The sequence below is a fragment of the Chroicocephalus ridibundus genome, chromosome 2, assembly GCF_963924245.1.
Source record: "Chroicocephalus ridibundus chromosome 2, bChrRid1.1, whole genome shotgun sequence".
Classification (NCBI taxonomy): Eukaryota; Metazoa; Chordata; class Aves; order Charadriiformes; family Laridae; genus Chroicocephalus; species Chroicocephalus ridibundus.
Window position 1 is genome coordinate 142784086 of NC_086285.1, and position 6000 is coordinate 142790085.

Genomic DNA, 6000 nt, shown 5'->3' on the forward strand with positions numbered 1-6000 from the left:
GCCGGCCCTGGCGCCCGCGGCCCCTCGCCCACCCCGGGGAAGCGGCGCGGTACCTGGGGCCGAGCGGCGGAGCTCCGCCTCCTCCCTCCTCTCTCGGCGGGGCGACTTCCTGTGCTGGCGGGGCCGTCGCCACCGCCTCCTGCCCGAACGGCCTCCCCCCCGCCCCGCCTTCCCGCTCCCGCCCGCCTCGCTGGGCCGCGGCCTGCAGCGGAGCCCCGGCGCCCGGCCCGCCGGGGTGGGGGCTGACCCGGCCTCCGCCCTCCCGCCGCGCCCGCAGGCGCCTCGGGGAAGACCCTGGGGCAGAGGCGGCCTCGGCCCCGCTGCCGGCTGCCCGCGCCTCTCGGTGGGTGTCTCTAAGGGTTTTCCAGGGGAGATGCTTTGAGGGAGGCTGGACGTTCACTCTTGCACTCTTCACACCCTCTGCTCCGTTTTTGCCTACCCGTGTCTGAATTGTTTCTCCAAACAGAATGAAAAGCAATTAGCCACCTTCACATCATCACAAGCCTGCTTGTGAGGGAACTTACATTTAAGATCCTAAAATCATACGTATGAGAAGTTATTAACCATGCCAGGTAGTTTTTCACCACCTCGAGATGATTCTAGGCTCCTTGCAACAGATGAGTCATTCACTTGGGCACAAGAAGCAAGCCACAGACCCTGGGAACAGCTTTCTGATTAGTATTGCAAGTGCACGCTTTGCCTCCTGCAAAATGGCAGTTGATAACCAAGTGTAACACTCCCCGGTAAGGAAAGATACACGAAAAAGAAATATTTGCATTTGTTTACCTCTGCAACTTAGGAGGTGAAAGCCGTACCCAGCTGAACTTCCCCATCTCTGTCGATGACACGCATACGGAGTGGAGAATGAGCCTACAGAAAACTTGATTAATCGGAGTTTCTGTCTGGCGTGTGTACCAAACCGCAGGGTTGTCTCCAGTCATTTCTGTAGCAAGCTTAATGGATGGCTGAAATGAAACAGCTTTCTTAGAAATACAGCCAATCCTGATTTCGAGTAATGAGACCCAAAGCTTTTTTTGTACCTTTTCTGCCAAGAAATCTCATAATAGGGGTATTTAACTGCTTTGGACATGGCAGTTCTCTGACGCAACCTTATGTTTTCTTCCCGGGGTATCTTGTCCCCTGTGGAACAGGGAGTGTCACACCCACTTTAGGCACCACCTCTTGATTTTTGTAACTTCTGCATGTTCAGAATTTTCAACAGTATTTCATTCATACTGTTAATGGTAAGACAAGAACCATGTATGTGTAAAATACGTCCACCTGATCTAGTGGGAGGTGTCTCTCACCGTGGCAGGGAGGTTGGAACTAGGTGATTTTTAAGATCACTTCCAACCTAAACCATTCTATGACTGTAGTTTTTAATAATTTATTTTGATTCCTTGATTATTTTAGTATGACTCAGTTAAACCCAATTCATTATTATGCTCATGGACATTTGAATATAGTGTTATGTGCAAAACAACAATCACATTCAAATAGCTGTTACATGTGATTTTTGACTGTGTAATCACAACCAAAAAAAGGAATATCAGAGTCGGTGTTTCCAGCTACATGATTTTGCATTATCTGAACAACCGCTGAGGAATTTCTCCTTGTGAGTCCTGGTAGCAAAATACATTTAGTCCTAGTTCAATTTCACCTAATTTCATCTCATCGTGATACTCATTTCACCACCAGGTTGTTCTAAGTAATAAACCTGTATATGCCCAGCAGCCTCGATACTGAATCCATAAAGAAGAAGTCATAAGGAATTATGACTTAATGAAAAAGCGCTCTACAGCCACTGAGAAATTGTCACCATTTTTAGTTTCACTGTCTTTAATTTCTTCATTCTTTAGAGGAATTCTTTTATCGGAACAAATGTTTGTTTCCCATTGCGAGGTTTCATCTGCAGAGAAGGCATGTGTATTGGTGGAATGGTCAGGAGGGCGGTTGACATTTAGATGCTAAAAAGTACTACTGACAGGCTTGCTGTGTCTTCTAGGATAAGAAGCAGCCTGGGTGGAGTATATGTGTCATAGGATATTTATAATCGGTCTCTTGCAGGTATTAAATACACAAGGGATATAATTACTAAATACGTAACTATAACCGAAATGTGTATCTGAATGAATCAGAGAGGAATATTTTATTGATCTTGCCACACCCATCAATTTGGTGCCATGTCGCTTGAGAAGATGAATTGAAAAATCCAAAGTGTTTTTTAAACTTGCATGGTCTTATTTCACAAAAATTTAGAAGCAAATGTATGGGCCATTGTTTTTAATGACTGTCTTTTCCTGGTTTTCCTCCTAGTTTTCATTTCTTCACAAGATCTTCAGCTTACTCTTGACAATTTGACAAGAATCTGTCCCTTTTTGCTCTCCTTCTATGCAGTGGTTTTCAACTTTAAGATTTGTGAAAGATTTCTGAATAGAAGTTAAGGCTTCCTTTTCGTATTTGTCTTTTGCAGAGCTCCTAGAAGCAGTCCCTAAGCTTTTAGAGTTCAGTAGATGAAAGTTTGGAAAATGATGCTCAACGTCTTTGTTCCAAGTTGACAAGGCACATTAAATTAACATACAGAAAACTAACTCCCCCAAATGCAACAACTTGTCTGCTGTCTAACCTGATGTCTTCTCGTGTATGTCTAACCGCCAGGTTAAGCTCAAAGATGTGAAAGAATGTTCTTATTTATTTTTGTTCCATTCCTTTTGCCATTACTATAAGTAAGAGTTCTGCCCCCTTCCCTCATCCAGGACTGTAGTCTGAATGTTGCCAATAAAGCAGCTATTTAATTGGTGCTGCTATTCAGGCTATCATTAAATCTTTCAGGTAATACCTTTCTCCAGTACTTCTGAAAGGTACAGTATTCCCCATCCAAGCAGGAAACTAAAACTCTCTTTGTGCTCCTGTCACTTCCTAACAATGTCATTTCTGGTGGCTTTGACAGATACAGTCTTTCTCTGCTCGTATCCAACCAGAACTGCTGCTGTAAGGAATAATCCCCTCAGCTCATGCCTTTGTCCATGTCACTTCCCACTTTCCATCTCTCCAGCGTCTCCCACCGCCGCACCGGCTCTGTATGCACATCTCCCTTACTCCTATCCTGTCTTGTTTTCACTTAGCTTTAGTATGATGCTTTTCGCCTCTGACTAACCTAGGATACTGTCTTCCACTGTGCTTTTATTCATGGGATTTTTTTCTAACAAACCCTGTTGTGCTTTCCCCCATGAAACTACGTTACTCTCAAATCCAACCAAAACCAGAAGCAGAGCAGAGTACATGCTGTCACTTGAGGCCACTGGTATGCTGAGCCTGCTCCAATCATGCTTCTCCCGTATTTACCATTTCTGCCCCTTAGTTCATGTCATGTCTTACATTTCAATTGCAACCTCTTCAGCACAGGTACTTTTGTCTTGCTCCTACTTTAGTGTCTAGCACTAAATGGTCCCCAGCACATGGTCCCTAAAATCAGACATTCTGAAAACCTCTGCAGCGTGGGCAGAGCAACCCCGCACAGCTGTCCTTACCCCTGCTACCCACAGGGGTAGAAGGGATGCGGAGCCCATCCTCTCTCCTTCCAGCCAAAAATCTCAACACGGTGTCAGTCATGATAGATGGTGCATTTTGTGACACAGCCAGCCTGCCATTAGGACAAACTCATTTCACTGAAGAGCCATCTGATGGTAATGACTTTCAGTCACAGACTGACCTAGGCTGGCTCTAGTCAGTGTGCTGGAGGTGAAGGGCTCCCTATTCCATTACCAGTACTCTGAGCCATCAAGTCTGCGCCATCCCACCCCGACTTAATCTGTATTGATAGACTTGGTAGCATTTTCCTAACTGCTATCATCCATACAGATGTCTGCCGTCATTCAGTTGATACAGTCAATCAATACTACATTAAACGTTACCTTCAGTTTACCCTTAATTGTCTAAAGTAGATGTGGTATTTTCATTATTTATACAACTATGCCATTAAATTATGCATTCCAGATTAAAAGAATAAAAGACTTGTTTACATTATTATTATTGCTCTGGCATCAACTTTTGGATTTCTGTATAAAGAAATTAATCTCCTATCGGAGGGGGAAATGGGGACTGACAAGCACTAGCTCCTGTTGCCTCTGGGACATAATTATGCTTGCAAATACAAAACCAGAAAAATCATAAGCTTAACACAGTAGAGACTCTTGAAAGTTTCATCTCAGCATGAAGCTATGTTTTAATTATTATTTTTGTCTGCATTGTTCAGATCGACAGTGCACCAACTAGAATAAGTGCTTATCCTAGTTAATTCTTCATGAGGCTTATGTCACTGGAAGATGCATTTAATTTATTTCCTTTTTCTTTTCTTAAGCCAGCACTGAATAAGTGGTTATCTATAAATATTCAACAAAGGTTTTGCTACTTTAAGGCCAGATCTGTTGAAAACTTCAAAGGTCTTTGGAACAGGCCCTATTACAAGACAGGTAAGCTGTGATTTGTTTGGGGACCTTGCAGAATAAAACCCCCAAACTTATTTATATTATACAATATTAACAGATTTCTTGTATGGTAGAGATTGTCTGTTCTTATGAACTGAATTTGGGCACTCTAACATCCACACACACCTCAATAATAATTTTATATATGTATGTGTGTGTCCCAATTCCAAATGAAGATTAATAACATCATAATATATGATGTTTTTTCCAATACAGTCCTTGGAAATATGATTCTATGTAATACATACAGTTCTTAGACCTGAACAACTGCCGTCTGAGTTGAGGGAGGGGATTTTCATATTTACTGTTTTAATTTGATAATTACAATGATGAATTTCATATTGTGAAAAAGCACGTTTTGAAAATTACTGTGGTGCTACTTCGGTGAAAAAGCTAACCCATTAAGTATCAACATAACAGTTACCTACTACAGCATTAAAAAAAAAAGCGCAGCTTCCAAGAATGCATGTGGGTTTTGCCATGCCAAAATTGACCAAAGAAATTCTCTGCCGCCTAATATTAGTGTGGTCATCCAGGAAACAAATACCTATTTAAAATTTTATAAATTATTTGTAATATAGTTCAGGGAGCCACGTTCTCCATGTGGCAGGGTAGCGCCCCAAATTACTAGGTTGATACAGTTCTCCTCAGTTTCCCTCAGAAATCTCCTCTATTTTGTACAAATAATAAAATATTCCATTACATCTGGACTTTAGCTTACTCCTCTCCCACCCCGGATGTGTGCCTTAGCACTATCCCCCTTTCTGTACTACTACTGCCTTAGCTAATACAGAGTTGAATGCATCAGTTCATCTCTGAAACTCATCACATCAGAAACAGAGCTTTTCCTCCTACACCCAGTTACTCAACAGCAGAATCCTTAGGGCCCTCTCCTAGCAAGTGTGGCACCTGAAATCTACTCTTTATTTTGAATCAAGTAGAAAGAGGGATTGAAAACAGTTCCCACCAGGTGAATACTCTTTCCTTTGGAATGCGAGGTAAAACAGGAATTTCTTCTCCATGAAGAGTCCTGTCCTTGGAAAACTTTTTATATGATGTGATCTGATGCAGCAACACTCTGAGAGTCTAGTGACTAAGGGATGACTAAATGTTGGACTTTATGTGAATGTAACCTAAAGTAGCCGGCAGATGCCTAAGTCCCTTCGCATATCCAGCCAAAGGGACTCTAAGACCCCAGCCTCATGAACCTCAATCTGCTTAATGTAACAGTGGAAATTTACTGTATGCTTTGATCACTATCTATGAAAAGCTATCTAAGCAATCAAAATCTGGGAACAACTTTATATACAGATAGAAAGAATATGTATGTAAAGAGCTAATAGCTGAGAGTTCAAGCTAGACAAAGTGAGACTGGAAATAAGGCATACGCTTTTTCTAAGCTTTATACTGGATTCTCCATTGTTTTACTGAATAGTTTTTTTTTTCCCTCCTAGAAGAGACCTTTTTCTGTGAGGATGTGTTGTGGCTTTGGAGAAGCTGTAAAGCAAACTAA

The 6000-nt window shown here is 42.3% G+C and overlaps 1 protein-coding gene across 2 annotated transcripts in view; it reads right to left on the bottom strand.

The window, feature by feature from the left end:
* TRIQK (triple QxxK/R motif containing) overlaps positions 1-159 on the bottom strand; it is a 63541-nt gene extending 63382 nt beyond the window's left edge. Inside the window, exon 1 of one of the 2 annotated variants that reach the window (XM_063327188.1) lies at positions 54-159. The gene's annotated coding sequence lies outside the window, so the exon portion shown is untranslated. The remainder of the gene's footprint in view (positions 1-53) is intronic. The other variant, XM_063327189.1, reaches the window with a different exon arrangement.
* Between the last annotated feature and the right edge of the window lie 5841 nt (positions 160-6000).